The following is a 22340-nucleotide window of genomic DNA, read 5'->3' as shown; positions in this document are numbered from 1 at the left end:
TACCTTTTTAATTCCCTGCCAGGAGCTAATAAGTTCTAGCAGAGGGTTTATCAAATACTGCCGATGAGCCAGATCTGGCCTGCCACTTGTTTTTGTAAATAAAGTTTTACTTTGAAAATAAAATATAAGTTTTATGATACAGCATACTGTATCATGTCTCTGTCTGCTTTCATGCTACAAGAGCAGAATTCCGTAGTTGGGATAAAGACTAAAATATGTACTATCTGGCCCATTACACAAAAATTGGCTGACTCCTGTTCTATACGATCAAGCCAGTTCACACAGTTGTTAAAAATTTTGCTGATTTCTTTTTATATCAGCGGAGTCCCTCCCTTTGGCAGACCTCCTTCTACCTGTGCTTTGACTTAGTAAATGACCAGAGTGATCTTAAACTTCATCAGATCATATCAGTCCTAATCTTAGAACCCTACAATGGATTTCAATAGACCTTAGAATGGAGTTCAAACTTTCTTACGAAGCTTATAGAGCCCTTGATAATATAAATGCTGCCTGTCTTCCCAACCTCCTTTTCCTCCTCCTCTTTCTACTTCTTTGTAATAGACTTTATTTTTTAGAGCACTTTCGGGTTCATGGCAAAATTGAGGAGAAGGTACAGAAACTTCTCATATACTTTCTTCTGCTACAGGGAGCTCAAAGTCTAATAGAGGAGATTCCTAAACCAATGGTGATAATACAGTTGGAGGATAGGCAGGGAGAAGAGGAGAATCCAAGTTGAGCTTTGGTTAGGCATCTACATAGAGAAAGTAGCATTTGTCAGTAGCTGAATATAGGAGACTATATGGTACATTCTAGCAACTGCAAAAATTCTCTCTTCCTAGAACCTAGGGTAATTAGAAAGTTGCTGAAAAAAATGGGCAGTTACTCACTAAAGTATTTAGTATGCCCTGCTAAAGAGTTTAGATTATATCCTTAAAGCCACAAGGGAGCCAATGCAGGGTTTTAAAAAGGATTTTAATATCTAAACTCAGTACCACTGTCTTCAGATTTATTAAATTGGAAATTTCTAGAGGAAATAAAAATTTTATGTTAAAATTTAAATTTGATTAGGTCCTATGTAGTATTTTCTGCGGTCAGTTTTATTTGCTATTGTAGCAGTTAGAATGGTCAGAATACCAAAGACCCAATTTAAAATGGCTGAGGTGATTAGAGATAAGTTAATTCTGAAAGCTCAGCAGCATCAACAAAGACTCAGTTTCTTTCCATCTTTCTGCTCTGCCATTTTCAGTATATTGGTTATTGTTCTCAGGTTTGTTCTTATATAACTGTAAGAGGACTGTCATACCTTCAGCTTTGATATCCACACACAGCATTGTTCAAAGGCTGGTAGAACAACTAGCCGTTTCTTGTGTCCATTTTTAAGAGTAAGGTAAACTTTCCTGAAAGCAAGCTTTCCCCCTTTCTCATTCGCCTCACATCCCATTGGCCAAATTATAGCACATAATCTTTCTTAAACCAATTAATGGCATTATAGCTGTTGTTATTAAGATTCATTAACTAATTAAGGTTCATCTCCTGAGGTTTAGAGGAGAATCAGCCTCCCTTGAAGCAAATACCTAAAATAAAATCAGCGTTCTGTTAGTATGAAAAAAGGGATTGGATAGGCAATCAGTTGAGTCTGCCACTCTTTTGTTAACCTAGCTATGAATTTTGTTTATTTTTAAAATTAGCAGTCTTTCCCAATACCAGGAGTTAGAAGGACAAGCCCACATTTGTCCCCAAAGAGTAAAGACTGAACCTCCTTATGTTTGTCAATAATACTAATACTTTGCTATGAAGTTTCTGGGTGACATAGAGCTGTTACGGTGTAAATCAGTCTCTTTGAGACTTAACTATTTTAGAAATCTTTTAAGACTTGATTTCTGACCTGTGAAGCTGAGGACTGGGCCCTGAACCATAGGATTTTACTGTGTGAGAGGCCTTGCCTGGGAAACAAACTGGTAGATAATCCGAGAAGATAGATTTCTGTGATTGTTCTCAACCAGGGGTATTCTTTTCTAGTCTGGAATGGGAGTGGATGGAAGATTTGTTCTTAATCTTTCTCCTGAATACTTTTTTTTAATGTAAGAATCCTTTCTGTGTCTCAAAGGGGACATGTTTTTCAAACTGAAAGATTTGTGACAGATTTGTCTACTTTTTCGCTGTCACCTCCCATCATAACCACAAAAGACTTGGCTGCTTGAAAAGGGGGATGTTCAGTGGAGGAAAGACAATACTGAAGAAAAAAATTAATTTTTTCAAAATATTGCTTGGCCGTACCTTTTTGCTCTAAAATTTTACCTCATGCCTCATTTCATTACTTCTGATATTCTCGGTCTAATTGGTTAGTACAGTCATTTCTTTACTCAGAATATTATATTATTTTGCTATTCTTCTTTGTTTTCATTTGAAGACTGATGGCTAGACTAGTAAATCTCCCTTCTGTTAATCTTACAATCACTTCATACACTGAGGCTAAAGTACTGTTAGATAATATTTAGATATCTCTTTCCTCTCTCTGTGCTGTCTTTTCATCCCTGATGATATAACAGTCTCCTCCTATGGGCCAGGTAAAGTACTGAGGGATACAGTTTACTTAGAGATACAAGACAGTCCCTATCAGATTACATACTGTGGTGCAAGTAAATCAATACTATTAAAATATAGTGTGAGAAGTGTTAGGGTTAAGTTCTACACAGACTGCTATCAGAATAGCATGTATATGTATTTAGCTACCAACAGCACTTGACTTTTACATCTTACAGTCCAGGCACCCAGACGAGGTTACTGACTCAATTATTTTGTTTTTAAATCCGTTTACTCCTGGGCAGGTTAACTCTGGCCTAACTTAGATCTGGTGTCCACCTTGGACAAATCATTTATCCTTTGGACTAGGGTTTAGGTAAGGTTTGTGATCATCTCAGCTTGGGTTAGGTACCCACCCTGGTAGAAATCAACTGTGGCAGAGGGAGAGAGTAAATTAGTAGATGGAGTGAGGGGTGGTAAAGAGCAGTTCCCAGAAAGGGACGAGTGTGATGGTGGGCAGGCAAAACAACACAGGTCGTCATTAGGAGGACTGCAGCAACCTCCAGGTCAGAAATAACGTGGCCCTGAACTAAGAGGGTGGAAGTGGAGGTAAAGAGTTTCCAAGAAAGAACTTAATGGGTTGGGTGTAGGTCAAATAAAGGAGGAGCCGTAGTCTTATTTACTCATTCCTTCACTCAACATAAATATTTACTGAGTGCTTGCTATGTGCTAGATACAGTTATAGCAACTGGAGATAAGGGTGCTGTAGTTCAAATTACTGTCCTAGTCATGTAGGAACTCACAGAACTTACTCAAGAAGAACACTCATGTTTCTGGCTTAGTTGACTGGGTGAATGGTGGGTGCCATTCATTTGAGATTTGAGGAGAAATTTAATGAAATCATTTTTGGAGATAATAAGTTTGAGGTGATGATGGGATATCCATGGGAAGTTAGATATATGGGTTAAGGACCCAGAGGACAGGCAAGTAAGAGATCTAGAATTAGAAGTCATGATTATGTAGTGGTGGTCGAAGTTTTAAAAACTTACTCTAAAGTAAAATTTACTGTGTGTGTGTGTACAGTTCTGTGCATTTTAACACATGTTTAGATGTGGTAGCTGTCACCACAATTAGTGTACCGTAATGGTACAGGTTACATTATATCCTTTTCTAGTCACACCCTTCTCACACCCCTAATCCTGGAACCCAAAGAGCTATTTATTCTCCATCTCTATAGTATTTTTTTTTTTTTTAAGAATGTCATATAAATGGAATAACACAATATGTGTCTTTTTGAGACTGGCTTTTTAAATTCTGCTTAAATGCCTTTGAGATTCATCCAAGTTGTTGCATCCAATATTGCTGAGTGGTATGCCATTGTATGGATATATCACAGCTTGTTTATTCATCCACTAAAGAACATTTGAGTTGTTTCCAGTTTTTGGCAATTATGAATAGAACCACTGTAAACAATCATGTACAGATTTTTGTGTGAATGTAAGTTTTCATTTCTCTAGAGTCATGCTGAGATTGCTAGATTATATGGTACGTGTATCTTTAACTTTACAAGAAACTGCCAAACTATTTTGCAGAATGGCTGTACCATTTTCATTCCCACCATCAATGTATAAAAGTTCCAGTTGTTCCACATCCTTGCTAACCCTTAATATTGTCAGTATATTTTTTAAAAGTTTTAATCATTCTAATAAATGTGTAGTGGTGTCTCTTTGTGGTTTTAGTTTTCATTTCTCTAATGGCTAATGATGTTGAATATCTTTTCATGTGCTTGTTTTCCTTTCATGTATCCTCTGTGGTGAAGTGTCTGTTCAGATCTTTTGCCCATGTTTAAATTAGGTTGTTTTCTTACTCTTGAGTTTTGAGAATCTATTGTATATTCTAGATATAGGTCCTTTGTTGGAATGTGACTTGCTTGTTTTGTTTATCTTGTAACTGATTTTTGCAGAGCAAAAGTTTAAAATTTTAAGGAAGTCAAATTTATCTTTTTTTAATGGATTGTGCTTTTGTTATTATATCTAAAAACTCTTTGCCTAACCCAGATCATAAAGATTTCTCTTGTTTTTTCCTAAGTGCTGTATAGTTTTATAGATTTAGATTTAGGATCTATTTTTGAGTTATTTTTTATATAAGGTGTGAGGTTAAGGTTGATGTGTGTTTGTTTTTTGTATATGAATATGCAGTTGTTCCAACACCACTGTTGAAGACTCCTTTCTCCTTTGAATTGCTTTTGTACCATTGTCAGAAATTAGTTAGCCATATTGTTTGTATCTATTCTGCACTGTCTCTCTGTTCCACTGATTGGTTTCTATTTGCCAGTACCACACTGTCTTGATTACTGTCGCTTTATAGTACCGGGGTAGTGTGATTAAAACAGGGTAGTGGCTATTTGTTGGAATTGTATTAAATCTGTAGATCATTTGGAGTAGAATTGAAATCTTTATCATGTTAGATTTTCCAGTGCATGAACATGATATGTGTTTCCATTTATTTAGGCCTCATTTTGATATCTTTCATCAGCATTTTGTAGTTTCCAGCATACAGATGTATTGGTTTTGTTGTGTTTATACCTAAGTATTTCCTTTTTTTAAGCTGTTGTTAGTAGTAGTTTTAAAATTTTGGTTAACTGTATATTACTAGTATATAAAAAATATATAAATATTGATTTTTTTGACTTTGTATTATGACCTTGCTAAACTCATTTAGTTCTAAGAGATGTTTTTTGTTTTTGTTTATTTGTTTTTGGTAGATTCCTTTGAATTTTTAAATAGACAATAGAGTCTTCTGAGAACAGACAGTTTATTTCTTCCTTTCCAGTCTGTATGCACTGAATAGTATTCTAATATGATAGTGGCTGAGAGTGGTGAGTGGGTGGTCTCGCTTTGTTGATAAACTTAGGCAGAAGCACTCGATCTTGGACCACTAAGTATGATGTTGGCTGCAGGTTTTTTGTAGATTTTTTAAACAATCAAGTTGAGGTAATTTTTCTCTATTCTTGGTTTTCTAGTTTTTATAATGAATGGATATTGAATTTTGTTAAATGCTCTTTCTGCATCAATGATATAATCATGTGATTTTTCTGCTTTGAACCATTAATATGATGGATTACATTGAGTGACTTCCAGATGTTAAACTAGCTTAGCATTCCCAGGATAAACCCCTCTTAGTCATGGCATGTGTGTGTGTGTATGTGTTTTTTTTTTTAATGCATTATTGGATTTGATTTGCTAATATTTTGTTGAAGATTTTTGTTTCTATATTCATGAAGGATATTGGTATGTAGTTTTTTTTTTGTTTTTTTTTTTTAGTAATGTTTTTATCTACTTTGATATTAGAGTAACTTCGTCATAAAATAAGTTGGGAGTGTTCCCTTCTCTTCTGTTTTCTGGAAGAGATTGTGTAGAATTGGTGTTATTTTTTTAAATGTTTGGTGGCGGTAGAATTCACCTGTGGAACCATTTGGGCCTGGAGATTTTTTTCTGTAAAGGTTTTTAACCACAAACAATTTTTTAATAGTTATAGGAATATTCAGATTACTATTTAATCTTACGTGCGTTTCAGTACTTATTATTTATTTCTCAAGGTAGTTTAGCTGTAACCTCTGTGGTCTTTTATTTGTTCATCTGAAAAATTAGAGTTAGATTTATTTCTCTTTAAAGTTTCTCATAGTTTTTAAATTCTATTATTCTGGTAGGATAACTGTGTATGTGTTTGGAGTTTGTATGAAAGGATTGTGAGTCCCTATTTCTTATTTCATCTGTCAGTTTTTGAACATTGGTTTACTTAGATTCACTTTGCCTTTTAATAGATCGGTTCTCTATGTTCTTATAAATAGATTGTTGATGAAAAGGTATGGTCAGAGGCAAGCTTCTCTATGCATTTATACATGATAGACTTGTGGTATTTGAAAAAAATTACTTCCGTAAACTATATGCAAGAAGATATAAGACCCATCATGTTAGTTTATTATGTTATCCTTTCTTGAAAAAATTATCAGATTAGAATTTATGAAATGTCATAAATGAATTTTTCTTTTGGTAATTATCTTCCTAAATCTTCATAATTTGGTGGTTATCCTTCTGATTATAAAAGTCACTCCTTTTTGGCTACTTAATAGGGACAATTTCTATGTAAGCGTTTTATATAAAATTCATTGTTAAAAGGTGGCACACAGTTGTGCATCTTGTCCATTTACTGGGTTAAAGCAAAGTGAAACTAGCATACAGAGCTGCTGCTGAAGGAAACATTAAGTTGCAGGCTGCAGCCGGAGGATTTTACGTAGGCACCTGTGGGTTTGAGTGCGTTCAATATACAGACTGCAGTAGGAGGCTGGCACTGCCTCTGCTGACTCCAGTGTACTCCTTCACTGCTGCTCTGCTGATTTCTCCACTGTCCGAAGACAAACAAAATGGTGCAGCACGTACAGGGCATGGGAAAAAAATAATCATCAATATGCCTCAAAGGTGGGTTTGCTATACTGAATAGCAGAGAAAATTGTTTAACGAGATTAAAAGCTTGTCAGATATCCTTAGCTGTTTTAGTATTTGATTATGGCCATTTGAGAATGAAAATGTATAGTTCTGAAATCTGCATGCCCTCTATATATAGAGGTTTCAAGTATATTGCATGTGTAGCATTAATAAATGCATGCATGGTAGCTTATGAACAGATTTATATTTGTAATATGTGGAATGTGCATATATATATATACACATATATGCATATACATGAAGGATTTTTTCCTGTTAATACTAGATTTTTTTAAAAGTGAGCACTTATAGATTTCATATTTTCTCTGTTGCACATTTGTCGCATTTCTTACCAATGTCTTTTTTCTTATATTGTTCATTTTATACTATTAGGGAACATTATTAGAGTATTCTCTGGTGAGGTGGAAAATAAGTAGAATGAACACTGGAGTTGGCACTTCATATTTTATTGATGACTGTAATGCAGTGTGAGTTCGCATTGCACATAGTCATGATTTAAATGATTTAAATGATTGCCTCTTTTATGAAAGCAAAATGTTTGTAAGAACGGCCATGTTGTAGACAGTGAGTATAAAATAAGGAGAGAAAGTAGGACAAGTTAAATTTTTCTGTCCTTGGTTTCTTGAGCAATGCTCAGCATTGACTCAAGGCACTGTCATTTTAGAAGTATAGTATAAGAAACAATTGGACATCAAGTATAGAAAAAACATGGAGGTTTGCTTTCCCACCCCCTCCTGGAAGCACTTTGCTTATGTACTCATATGTTTTGGGTTTTGGTGGCTGCATATTACTGGGAGCTGTCTAGTTGAGACAAGATATATTTACTTAAGCCACACCCAACAGATACAGCTTTTTTTATGCACTCAGGCACTATTTTAATCCTGTGCTGATTTGTAACCATCATATGTGGGATGCCTTTGAGTTGTAAAAGAAAAGAAAATACTGGATTCACAGGTTCCAGCTTAATGTGTTCTTGAATATCTGAGTTGCTATATCAATAGCAGAAGAGAGATATTTAAGTTATGCAGCATTCTCTCTAGCAGAGAGAGAGGGAGAGAGAACAAGGTTTGTATGGTTTCAGTACAAGTGTAATGCAAGTATTCTGATCATATAGGTAACAATGCTGCTGCTGTACTATTTTTTGGTTAGTATTGTGGATGTTAAATTGGAGTATGACATTTAGAGTTCAGATTGTCCTGTTTGAGAAAATATTTGTCCAGGCAGTTAAAATACTTTACTTAATTTTTCTGTGCTTTAAAATTCTTTGCAAAAGATTAAACCTGAGTTCAAAATCTATTTGTAATGTTTTATTCTATACTAATGACATGTATGTGATAAGAGTTAACAACTGTGTGGCTATTTGCCACTGTGCTGTGTTACCTCACCCACTTTGCTATAGACAGAAATAATAAGAATCAGCATTCATCTTAGTAGTCTACTCACATTCTATATTTTCAAAAACTATTTCTTTTAGAGGAAACAAATTCACTCTCTCTTCTCCCCCAAAAGAAAAAATAACCCTTTCTTCTGTACTATATTCCTTTGCTTTTATTGAATTATTTTATTGAATAATTATGGGATTTTTATGTGCCAAGTTTAGTGACAGTAGCTAGCTAGCTATACTGTATTATTAGAATGTTTCATGTATCTAAAATGTTATATAACCCTGATGGAATTTTGCAGATGAAACAAAGAAATCTGATTGGTTCCTCACAAGACACAGCAGCCTTGAAATCCATTCTAACCAGAGGCTTCTACAGCAGCCTGGACGGTTAGTTGGCATCACAGTAAAAACAAAAAAATGCCTTGGAGACAGGGAGGGATTTGGAAGAGAAAATAAAGTTGTTAGAGCATTTCTATAATCCCTATCTCTGAGCTATGTATTTTCTTGCAGGTTTGTTTTTTTCCCCTTCAGCCCCCTGCCCCCTCCCCTGCCCCCCCGCTCTCTCTGATCGTCTATTAAGTTAACAAACTTTCTAAATAATATTATTAAATGAACTACAAGAGTCTCTCTAAAAGGAGTTTTATGTTAAGTGATAGAATAGGTTAATGAATAATATAATTCAGAACATTTATTAAATATGGATGAGTGGGACTTCTTAGGGAGAGGGAGGAGGTTATTGAAAAGAGTTCTGAAGAACAGGTAATCTGAACTCACTGGCCCTACCCTTGTACATCATATTAAAATTTCATTAGATAATTTGTCGTCTAAAACTTCAGTGATGCTTGGTGAGGGCATATTGTTATTGACATTCAAACAATAGCCTATTACAAGTCAAAACAGGAGGAGAATTTGCTATCTGCTAGCTATTAGAAACACCCTTGAGATGTGAGAACAATATATGTTAGCTTTTATTTATTATTCTTTGCTAAATGATCTTCTGGAATATAGTTGTAAATTACGGTAGCCAACCCTTTTATCCTTTTAGAGAAAATATTTATAATACGCTTACAGTTTATTCTATTAAAATTTGAAAATTCTTATATTTAAACAGTAATAGGTCAACCTCATAGGATCTGGGGGAGGGAAAAATTACTGCGAGCAGGAACAAGCATTTAAATTAAGAAAATAAATTGTTGAGAGGAAGTAGAGAAGCATCAAAATAAAACATTGAAAGAGTAATATATAATGTATAGATAGTTTGATAAAAACCAACTATATCTTTTAGATTCCATATCTGTGCTTATTTTCTAAATTATCCAATATGCTAATAGAGTCAGGCTGAAGGCAGCTGGCTGCTAGTGTTACAAGCTGAAAACAAAATGGCTGGCAAGGATTAGTACTGTAAATTTGCGATAGAGAGCTGGATACAATTAAGATATCTTTTGTTGAAGGAGAATATTACAAAGTAAGTCGATGAGGAGATGACTGTTGTACGATATGCTTTTGACAATAAAGAAACATTTTATTAAAGAAAATGACAGCTACTCTATTACAGCATAAAATCAAAAGGTTTTATGCTATAAATACAGAATAATTCGTTTTCAACTAAGCAATAAAAAATTCTTGTTAAAATTTTCTTAATCATTATTGTCATTGTAATTCTAAGATCCAGGTAGTTTCTGACAGTATTATTTATGAATCTTTCAGATTAACAGTATGGTTAAGAATAAAAGAAATCAAAAAATGAATACATACTTAGAATGGGGGGAAATTTAAAGTTAAGTTTCTGAGAGTTTTATTTATTTATGAATCTTAGACTCTTTTAGAAAGAAGAAATAGAATAATGGGGAAATTTAGAGATAAGAATAAAAATATAGTTTAGAAAATAACAACATTCATAGATTTATATATTAGTAAAGATTTTTCTGTATATAACTATAAATCTTTTTCCACTGATTTTTAGCAATTGTTGAAAGATAAAATGACATTAAAATTGTTGATAGGCTCGGATAGATTGAGAAATAGTTTCAGGAATTGTTAATTACTTAGGTCAAAGACAGCACATTAGCTCACATGTCAATCACAGTGTAATGGCTATGTACTATAAGAGGACAGACAATGTAAGATTGTCATCTCTACTTCTGTAACACATAGTATGATGCCCCAGTACTTAGTGGATACCTAGTAACTGAAGAATGGATAATAATAGCAAATACTTTGTGTGTGTGTACAAAGACATACATATATACATAAATACATACATAATTATACTCATTTAATTTTACAACCTGATGGGATAAATTCAGTTATCATATTCATTTAATAAATAAATAAACAGGGGCAGAGAAAAACAATAGTTAAGTGACTTGACTGAAGTCATACAGTTACGTGTTGGAGCCAGGATTTGTACTTGTGTGGTCTGGAACTTTTTCATAATTTTTTCCTCCAGTATCTGAAGATTAAGATGTATTAGTATTCAGTAGTCTTGTTAGCCTTCAGGAGCATACATTGTGTATATAATCTGGCAGAAACTGCAGAGCAGAGAAAACCTTTCTGCTACATCTCTTCCAAAATTGCTTTAATTGATATTTTGTTTTCTAAAATCCTTTTTCTATCATGTAGCTATAGCTGATGATCCATTATCATTAGCTAATGTAGATGTCAGTTCTAAGAGCTATTTAAAAGCCTATAGCAAGTGTATTCAGGAAGCAGTTGGAAAACACGTGAAGCTTTCTACACTCCCCGAAATGGCTGCCAACATCTAATTAGTCATCAAGTCCAGTTGATTAAAACTTTTAAATATTTCTCAATTTTGTCTTCTTTTTTTCTCTTTCATTCTCACTTTATTTAGGATTTCCTCTGTTGTCATTTAAATTACTATGTCTTCAGTCTCAGTACCCTTTAGTCCATTCTATATTTTGCTTTAAAAATGAATTTTCATAATATAAATCCCCATAACTTTCAGAATAATATATGGCATATCTTTTCACTTGTTCTCATTGCTATAACCATATCCTAACGCAGATGCATACAGACATAGATAATAGACTCATACAGACAAATTTTAGTGTTTGGTAAAAAACTTTTGATGTTCGAATCTTATTTATGAAATATAAAAAATCACAATATAAATATATCCATGAAGAATTTTTAGTTTAGTATTGTGTGTTTTTTTTAATTTACTAAGTGATATCATTATCTCTGTATTCTTCATCTTGCTTATTTTGCTCTTGTTAGGGTATATGGTTTATTTCTTTTCTATATTGTATAGTGTTCAATTTTATGAGCATATTTCATGTTTTTTATTTTATTAAATTTATTGGGGTGACATGGGTTAATAAAATTATATAGGTTTCAAATGTACAATTTAATAATACATCATCTATATATTGCATTGTGTTCCCCTCCCAAAGTCAAATCTCCTTCTGTCACCATATGTTTGACCCCCTTTACCCTTACCTACCTCCCCACCTTTTCCCTTTCCCTCATGGGACCACTAAACTGTTGTCTGTGTTTTTGTTTTTTGTTTGTTTTATTTGTTGCTTTTAGTTTTATATCTTACATATGAGTGAAATCATATAGTTCTCAACTTTTTCTTTCTAATCTTCCAAAAAATTTGAAAACATGAGCACATTTCTTTTATCCATTTTTCTTCTAATAGAAATTTGAATTTATTTCAATATTTGTTTTGTTTTGTGTTATTACAAATAATGCTACAGTGAATATTCGTACACACATGTAGGAATAACCCTTATGTAGAAATAAGAGCTTTTCTAAGGGCCGTATCTAGAAGTGGAATTGCCAGGATATAGGTTTTTTGCATTTTCACTTTTACTAGATAATCTCTCTCCTGTGTCATTGTACCAGTTAGAAGTATTTGACAGTTCCTGTCATGTGGTATCCTTGCCAATATTCATATGGTCAGACTTATTCATTTTCCCCAATCTGGTAGGCGAAAAGTAATATTCTATTGATTTAATTTCTTTCTCTAATTTCTAGTGAGGTCGATTATCTTTTTATGTGTTTATTGGCCTTTCAGATTTCCTTTTTTGTTACTAGCCTTCTTATATCCTTTATGCATTGTTTCTCTTGGATTATTTATCTTCTTAAAATTAATTTATGGTTATTCTTTTTATGATCTAGACAAGGCTTAGCAAACTGTAGCCATGGGTCAAATTCCTCCCACCATCTGTTTTTGTGCAGCCTGTGAGATAAGGATAGTTTTTACATTTATTTTAAATGATTCAGAAAAAAGGTTAAAGAAGAATAAAATTATACAACACATGAAAATTATATGAAATCCAGATTTCAGTGTTCATAAATAAAGTTTTATTAGAACACAGCCACACATTTATTTACATATTGTCTAGGGCTGCTTCTGCATAATAGTGGCAGAGTTGGGTAGTTCCAACAGTGAACATATGGTCTACGAAGCCTAAAATATTTATTCTTTTTACAGAAGTTAGTAGACCCTGGTATAGATTGATCCTTAGACTGTGACATTGCTTGTAGATATCTTCTCTCAGGTTCTATCCTGTCTTAATATTTTGCTTTTGGTCATAAGACTAAAACTCTAAAACTCGTTGAATAGAAGTTTAAAATTTTAATTTATTCATATTTATTAATCTTTTTCCTCCTATGTTTCACAAGTATTTCCTTAGAGATCACAGATATATTCTCCTATGTTTTCTTAAAATGGTTAAAGTTCTGTTTTTTACTTTCAGGTTTTTAGTACATTTTGATTTTCTTTTTCCCTTAATTTTTTGGTAATGGGATTGTGGTGTAAGAAGAGGATCTAATTTTTTCTGACATGGAGAAAGGCAGTTTTCCTAACTTACTTGTCGCTGAATACCTTTTCCTCTCTTCAGTGTTCTTTAATGTTACTTTCTTATATACGAAGTTTATTTACATGCGAGTCTGTTTTCTGGGTTCTTTGTTTAGTTCTTTCTTTATTTTGTGACTAAATATTTCTATATTCTACTTGATCTTAATGATTCCTTTTATTCAACCACTTAGTCATTGTTATAATCAGGTTTCCTAGTTCCTTAGGAGAAAAATAAAAAATAGTCTAGTAAGAATCTTATTAATGACAAGTTTAGGGAAAGGAATATTGTTTTAGAATTTGTATATTACATATACCAAGTTCATGTTGTTAGCTTTAATAGCATTTTTTCCTTAAGACATTTTGATCTTGAATTTTATTTTCGTTGCTATCATTATCACAAATAATACAGTAAAATTAAGTGCTTACAAGTGCATGTTATTATGCTAACTACTTTGAAAATATATTTATATGTAAATATAAACCAATAACAGCAAAGTATCATTAGGCGTATAGAATACATGGAGTATAATTTATTTGAAAAACTTTTAAGGTATATTTAGATAATATGATTTTTTTAGCTTTTTATTTGTTTTTTCAATGAGTATCATTACATTTAAACATACTTATCAATCAGAACAGAAAGATGTGCCTTTTCTTGGGTTGAAGTGGGGAGAGGGAGATTTAATTTTTAGTCTGTCAGTAGCATTTATTCTGTCTTTTCAGGGAGTAAAAAGAATGAATACAAGGGTTTATTTTATTGTGAACAATGTGACAAAATAAAAATTTTTTATTACTAGTACTTTTGAAACTGTTCTAAGTTGCTATGCTGGACTTTTTTTCAAAGCTCCAACTTTACAGACTGTTAAAATGTGTAAATTGACAAAACCAACAACAAAACTCAAAAATACTTCTAGCTCTATGATTCTATGAATCTCTGAAGTGCTTATCTGTAGAAATAGCTGTGCTTACTAAGAAGCTCCAGAGAAACACGTAGAGGAAACTGTTAAATTATGCTCAAGAATTTGAATGAGCTTAATTTAATTGAGTATCCCGTTTGAGAGGAAGAAGTTTGAAATCAGAAATTATTTCAAATTCACCTTGGAAGTTTTAAAATATTTTTGGTTCTCGATATTGTTAGGCTCTCTAGCATGTGGTATGTTTGTATCTAGATGTGAAAATAAACTGTTTTCTTTTGCAAGGAAGTGACATAGAATGGTGGGGAAGAGAGCAAGCTTTAGAATCTGGCCTAGTTTCAGATCCCGGATCCTGCACTGACTAACTCTACAACTGTGGCCAAGTTTGCTTAAAGTCTCAATTCCTGTTTCCTGATCTATTAAAAAGAGAAATAATATTTATCTCATAAGATTTTATTGAGGACTGAGTGACATAAATTTGTCACTCAGAATGACAGTTTGCCCATGTGGTCTTCCTCCCCATCGCCTATAACCCCAATCTAATCATGAGAAAAACATCAGGCAAACCCTAACCAAGGGACATTCTACAAAATTTTTGACCAGTACTCCTTAAAACTGTCAAAGTCACCCAAAACAAGGACAATCTGAGAAACTGTCACAGTCTAAGGAGCCTCAGGAGACATGACTAAATGTAATGTGGTATCATGGAGTGGAAAAAGGACATTATATAAAAACTAAGGAACTCTGAAGTGTGGACTTTAGTTAAAAATAATGTGGCAGTATTCATTTTTTACTTTTGACAAATGACTGGATGAATCTAAAATGGGAAACCATATGTAAGGTTTATGGGATTTCTCTGTAGTACCTTAGCAAGTTTTCTGTAAATCTGAAACTATTCTAAAATAAAAGATTTATTTTTATTATTTTTTTTAATTCCCCCCACACACTTCCACCTCTGACCTATGGATGTTGCCATTTCCCCTTAAGAACTGGATCTCTGAAGGCGGGGCGTCCCCTCCCACACGCTTGCAGCTTGCACCCGGGAGGCCTGGCGCACCCATGGGCCTGGTGCACCCGGGGCCTGGCACACCCGGGGTATGGACTGTGGCTCCCCTGCAGCGCGAACCCAGGACCTTGTGCGTGTAAAGCAGATGTGCTAACCACTACTCTATTGGAACCACCCCAATAAAAGGTTTATTTAAAAAAAAAAAAAGCAAAAATATATAACTGTAGGCACATTTATTTTTCAAGTTATTCTCTTATTTTAAGTCATTGTTAGGTTTGGCATTTTGTATATTCATTGTGCACCTTGAAAGCACAGTCATCAGCTTTTAAAATACTGACATTATTTTGATTGCTCCATTTACAATTAGCAAGTCTACTTTGTTTCCCTGTTGTCAGTCAGCATCATTGATGCATAGAGGTATCATGAAAATCAAAACATTCTCCATTTAGCAGAACTTTTCTTGAGTTATAGATCAGACTTTCTGGGACATTTTGGATTCCTTGGGCAAATATAAGTTAATAACTCATCACAAGGAAGTTGTTTTTCTGTTTTAGATTTATAGTATACAGCTATGAAAACCTGTGAACTTGCCACTTTTATATTCTGTAAAGCTTTGGAAATATTTTATAACATACTTTTGAAAAGTAGTAGCTATATTACTGATGGCATTATGTTAGTCAGTATATTTTATTTGGTGAAGAATGCTTCCTTTTCTCTTTAGAGGAAGAGACCCTGTTGATGTTTTCCTAAGAACCAAATCATTTTTATGTAGGTCTGGGATTACCTACAAAATTCGTAATGATAAAAATCATTGAGATTGCTATGAAGGATAAGGCCACAGTGCTTTGGAATAATGCTGCTCAGTAGTTTGGATAAGAAAAGGAAAACACCGAAGTCTTTTAAACTGTATCTCATACCACATCAATACCACTTATTGTTTTTTTCTGGAACTTGATTTGATTTGATGAATGCATTAATTTTACAGCTGGCCCTTGACAAAATTAATTTAACAATTGTTTTTGGATTACCCACTTCATACCAGACTCCAAGTTGGCACTGAAAATACGATGAAAAAGGCTTTCAAAGGCACACTTTGAACATTTTACAATCCAGAGATAGTCATGTGAATAATTAACTATTATACAGTATGGCAGTGCTGTAAAACAGATATGTATAATGTGCTATGGAAGCACAGAAGAGGGAACAATTAATTCTTTCTGGCAGGCATTCCAAAAGTCTTAATAGAGAAGCTAGGAAATGACATCTAAGCTGTCTTTTGGTGAAAGGATGTTATTGTTGATCATGATGATAATAGATGAAAATTCCAGTTACCATGTAATAAGTGTTAGTATCAGATGATGTGCTGTATTTTTTGTACATTACTACAATTGTTTCTCACCATAACTCCATGGGTTGTTACTATGTCAATTTCACTGATGAGGAAACTGAGATTCAGAGAACTTAATTTTCCCGAAGTCATATAAGTAATAATAATCCATGCTACTGATTGAGTCCAGCTCAGCTCTGCTAAACACCCAGCTCCATTAATACACGTTGAATACAGTTTGATTATATTGTCAAGTGGAGGTAACTACATTTTAGGTAGCAAAAGCAATAAGAATAAATTGCATTTTCTCTTTGAATTATTATAATGCATTTCTTCTTTGAATATCATCAAGTAGTTTGGTGCTGCCTTAATACAGGAGAATGCATTATTTAGGATTTTATATTTGCAAGTAACAGAAAATTTGACTCAGAATTGCTTATATAAGGAGTTAGCAAACTTTTTCTGTAAAATGTCAGGTGGCAAATATTTTAGGTTTTGTAGGCCATATAGTCACAACTACTGAACTGTCATTATAGTGCAAAAGCATCCATATATTGTACGTAAAGGCATGATCATGACTATGTGCTAATAAAACTTTATTTATGGACACTGAAATTTAAATTTCATATAATTTTATGTGTCATAAAGTATTATTTTAACTTCAGTTATTTAAAAATGTAAAAACCGTTCTTAGCTCTCTGTTCAAAAATAGGTGGCAGGCCAGATTTGGCTTGTGGACTAGTTTACTGACTTCTGGTTTATATGATGAAGAGAATTTATTGTCTTATATAACTGTAGTCCAGAGATAGGTGATTTTCTTTAGTAATTCAGTGTCAGCAAGCACCATGCTATCTTTCCTCTCTCTACCTTAATTTTCATGATGTTAACTTTATCCTGTGGTTTATTCCCTTATTATTTATTTATTTTTTTTAACGAGAAAGGAACCAGAATATCCAGGGTCCCTTGGGTTGCCTTTCATATCTAGGGAGAGACAGACCCTTTCCAGAAGCCTTTTCTAATGTCTCCTGATTTTAATCCCATCAGCTTTCATCCCCACCATGCCACAGGAACTGTGCTAAATCATTCATCGACTAAATTTAATGATCAATTCTCAGTTTTCATATTACTTGCCATATCAACATCTGATCTTTTTCATTCCATGAAACTCTTTTTTTCCCTTGTCTTCTGTGCTTTTTTAATTTTGTTCCTCTTCTCCAGCCACTACTTCTTATTGTTTGCTGGATTCTCCTCATAACCCCAGCCTCTACATGTTGAATTCAGCCCCAAGGCTTAGTCCTCTTACCTCTCTTCTCTATCTCTTTGTTTCTCTTATCTATACTCTCTTCTTGGGATGTCATATAGTTTAGATGTGATTTATGTACTGATAACATATGTATGTCCATCTCTGTTTGTCTAATATGCATCTCAAACTTAGTATGTCCAAAACTGAGCTCTAGATACTCTTCTCATCCTCAAACCTATTCTCTCACAGTCTTCTCTATCTCAGTAAATTGCACATCTATTGTTTGGGCCCAAAATATTGGAATTACTCTTGGCTTCTTTCTTTCTTTTACTTTCTTGGTAACAGATTCTCTCTGCTGTGCCTTCAGAATACGTCCAGAATCCGACTACCTCACTACTCCGTCTAAGTGTTCATTCTTGGCCCTGATTTTCACAGTAGCCTCTTAATTGGTCTCCTTCTGCTTCTGCCTCTTAATTGGTCTCTGTCTGTTTCTGCTCTCTTTAGTCGTCCCCTACTTCTGCCCTACCTTAATGATTATTTTGTTTTAGTAGAAGGCAGTGGAGAGTCTTAAGAAGAATGTAGATTTTAAAACACAGGCAATTTTAATTTTAGGATTGCTATTCTTAGCAGTGTGATTCGGGGAAAGTAACTTTACTTCTCTGAATCTCAGTCTTATATTTTAAATGGGCATAATACTTATTTCATACAAGTATTACTAGTATTAAATGAAATAACGAGATAATGTTGTAAAAGCCTTAACAGCACTGAACCCAACAGAGAATAGATACTGAATAAATTGTGGTTTCTTTTAGCTTTTCTACCCCAAACAAATGTGCTGCTTTTCATCTTTTCTGGTTATTGGAATACATATGTAGTCAGGGGACATCTTATGTATGTACCTCTTTATAAATGGCCCTTGGGTAATAAATAAATGTGGCTTATCATCCTGGTCTTCCTTTTGCATTTTCTTTCAGTATCTGTTTATGTTCTCCAATTCATGTCTGTCCTTGTTGGCATAAAGTGAATACATTTTTGTATATGCTTCTTTAAGTGTATAGTATTCATACCTGAACAGTAAAAGGGACCAGAGATCATACCTGAATGGTAAAACTTTATATATGTATTGTATACCATGCAGTTTTAATACCTCCTGCCCTTTCTGTTAGGGTCATATATTTAAGTTTCTAAAGGAGGATTGAAGACAAACAACTTGAAAAAATTTAACTCATGAAATCTAATCTCACGTTGATGCTAGCTCATTATGTAGTTGAGAAAACTAAAGATAGGCTTGGGCTGCCAAATTCAAGGTCACCTAAGTCGTTTATTTTCAACCGTAATATTTTTGAGCCTGGATTGAGAAAAATAATCATTTAAAGTATCCCCTACTTACAGGAAAGAAAACATTTTTCTCTTGGAATTGTTTAGTCATTTATTACTAACTTTCCTTAACTTAAATTCCTTCGTAGGAAATCACTGGATACTGAATATTCTTTATATGGTTGGTATTTCTCTACTATAAATGTTTTAGTACTTTAATACACCAGAGTTGAAAGCTGTCTATGAGATATTTTCTCTTATGACATTTTTCTCTTTGACATAATGGGAATAAGAATTCTATTAATCATGTTTCTCAGTATTAAAGGTATATTGTTTATATTATTTGCTGGATTTAACTCAGTATGCTGATAAAAAAAACAAATGTTCTCTGATGATTATCTCAAATCCTGGAAACCTCAGCTCTGATTTGAAAAGCTAGCACTTGAGTCGGACAGTCAGGTCTTTTTTATTTCCGTGCCCGTTAACATCAGTGGTGTTTCCTCTGTAAAGTTCACAATATATTTGAAGTAAGTCTTTAACTCGTTTGCTGTGTAAATTTAACTTCACAGACATAGCCCTGTTCTACCTTCAACACTCCAGGATGAAGTAATCAGTATTATGCAAATGACTTGCTTGGTAACTGAATGTCTTCTGTTTAGTCCATAAATGTAGATGTAAGTCTTATGTGTGGGAGGTCTTATCTATACTGAAGGAATTGTGTGTTAAGCAAAGTAAAAACATTTAAAATACTGTACATCATTGCAGTCTTGCTGGTTTTGGATAATGGGTTCGTTGGTTCCATAAGCATACCACAAACACTTTTAAAGAGGCTAATTTTTTTTTCTACACCATCTTAGGGCAGTGATGAGTTTATTATTTTTTAAAAATCTTTAACTGTTTACTGTTACCTGAGAGTTAATTTCAACTCATGATTAGTCTCCATTGGGATAAAACATGGTTAAGGTTTCAGTCTTAGAGGAGTGAATTACTCAAATTTACTGCAACATATTTCTAATTTTCATTGGCTTGCTGAGTCAAAACTGTGTCTTAAACCATTTCTTGCCTGTATTTTTCCTGTAGGTTGTTTTATTGATACCCTGACATTTTGCAAATCATGCAAATTTAATACTATTTGAAGCCTTGTTTTTATTTTTTTTTCTCCTTTTATTGTTTAGGAAGACATTGCTGGTGAGGGTAAATGTCTATGTTTTATTCATATTATTTCTCACATACTCCGAGGGCATGTTTTGATGTTAAAACAGAGAATGTGATACATGTATATTACTTTATCAGAAAAACGAAAATTTAAAATATGCCTGAATACGACTGTTGTTCATTGTAATTGATTTCCAAGTAAAGAAGGATACTTACATGAAAAATTAAATGATCACTAGGAAGAAAAATTGACTAGGATCATATTTACGCATCCTGATACCTGATATAAGATGCTATAGATTTCTGGAATAGTTTTCTATTTTGATAAATGGAAATTTATTAAGTTAATAAATTTATTTATTAAATTCTTTTTCCATAATAATTTAGGACTTCATAATACTTTATCTTTTTTTTTTTTAATCTATTGAAAGACCTGGCTTGTTTGATCTGCAGAATTTTCCGCAGTCTGAATTTTGTTGATTGTGCATGCAGAACAATTCAACATTTTCTTTTATCTTTTGTTTTTTTCTGAAAACTGACAGCTACGTTCAGAGGTTTGACCGGACTCAAGTTTGATTGCTTTGGCAAAACTTTAGTTATTATGTTCCTATCATCAGGAGGCATAGAATGTATGGTTTTTACTCTTTTTGATGTTATTGGCCATTGATGCTTGGTGCCTGTAGAGCTAGCTATTCATTACAAGTTGTGAAATGGTGCTATTCTAATTCTATCTTGTTTCTCATTTATTATCTGAAATAATTTTATAAAGACATCTCTTTTATGTATTCTTTGGCTACTAGTACAGTTTATATAGGAAATATAGACTGAATTGCTTAATTCTCTTATTTCTCCAGTTTTCAAGATAATGACCGGGGTTCCCATTAACCTCAGAAGGTAACCAGTTAGTGTGGTAGTAGTGTTAGGATCTCATGGCAGTGAGAGCATCTTCACTGCGTCTTTTCGATATGACCTAGTCATATATTGTCTTCAATAGTAAGGACGTTCCAGGTTTATCTACTGCATTTCTTTTGCTAAACCAGCTAGTTCTTTAAGAATACTTGGTTTCTTTTAATGGAAAATTGCATTTCAAGATCACAGTTTGGGCACTAGGGATGGTTATCGCTACTTGGTCAGTCCCTGGTCTGGGCGTTTTCAGTGGGCTGAGCCAGGATACACCTGCGACATAAGATTGTACTGATGTTTCCAATACAGATTCAGTGCTACAGATTTTTTACGTGACTTATTCTGTTGTTATTTCTATAGTTCCTTCCTTCTACACTGAGAATTCTGGTTCTCAAGGAGACGATGGCATTAGAGTATCCCATAATTACTCATTTGCTTTATCCCTGTTTGTAAGCATTACTATCACCAGTTTTGATTACTGAAATGAGTTAAATTTTTTTCATTCATTTATACTTTCTTCATTTCTTCCCCCATTTGTTTATGGTTGTATAGTATCTGCATTGTCAGACCTTATACCCATTACATATTGTAATCTCTCCGTTTAAAAACTCTCATTTAGTCTTAATTCTACAATCAATTGTATATTTACTCTTCATCACCAGTCCTTATTTTGATGTCTCTGTAGTCATTTTTATTGCCTAAAGTTAGTTCTCTACTAGAGCTAGGAAGTGATCATGGGAACAATACTCCCTGAATTTTTGCATGCTGATAACAATTAGTCTTTACTCTTTATACTTAAAGGTACATTTTACTGGATGTACAATCTTTGGCTCAAATTTTTTTCTTTGTGTACTTTAAATATATTATTCCAGTTTCTTTTATTATTTTCCCTTATAAATCATGTGATGTTTTTGCCTAAATGCGCAAAGGATGTTTTTTTTCCTTTAAAGTACAGTCATTTTAGTAGACAATGTCTAGGAGCATTGATCTAAGTTGATTGTCTCAAGTACACATTGTGCTCTTTTAATATGTAGTTTCATGTATCTATGTATATATATGTGTATGTACATATACATGTATTTACAAAGACATGTAATTATATATATTACATACACACATTTTTTTTTCTGGAAGGCTTTTCTGAATTATAGTTTTTAGTATTTGTTCTGTTCTCTCACTTTGGTTTTATCTTTAATGACTTCTATTTTTATCCTTATGCTGGATCTTCTTTGCTTATC

General features: G+C 33.4%; 1 protein-coding gene across 6 annotated transcripts in view; it reads left to right on the top strand.

Moving 5' to 3' along the window:
• Nucleotides 1–22340, top strand: part of TANC2 (tetratricopeptide repeat, ankyrin repeat and coiled-coil containing 2) — a 293951-nt gene that overhangs the window by 58114 nt on the left and 213497 nt on the right. The window lies entirely within an intron of this gene.

Source organism: Pteropus alecto, unplaced genomic scaffold (genome assembly GCF_000325575.1).
Source record: "Pteropus alecto unplaced genomic scaffold, ASM32557v1 scaffold134, whole genome shotgun sequence".
Classification (NCBI taxonomy): domain Eukaryota; kingdom Metazoa; phylum Chordata; class Mammalia; order Chiroptera; family Pteropodidae; genus Pteropus; species Pteropus alecto.
Note: the sequence above shows the minus strand (reverse complement) of the source record. Positions and strands in the feature narration are given on the sequence as shown.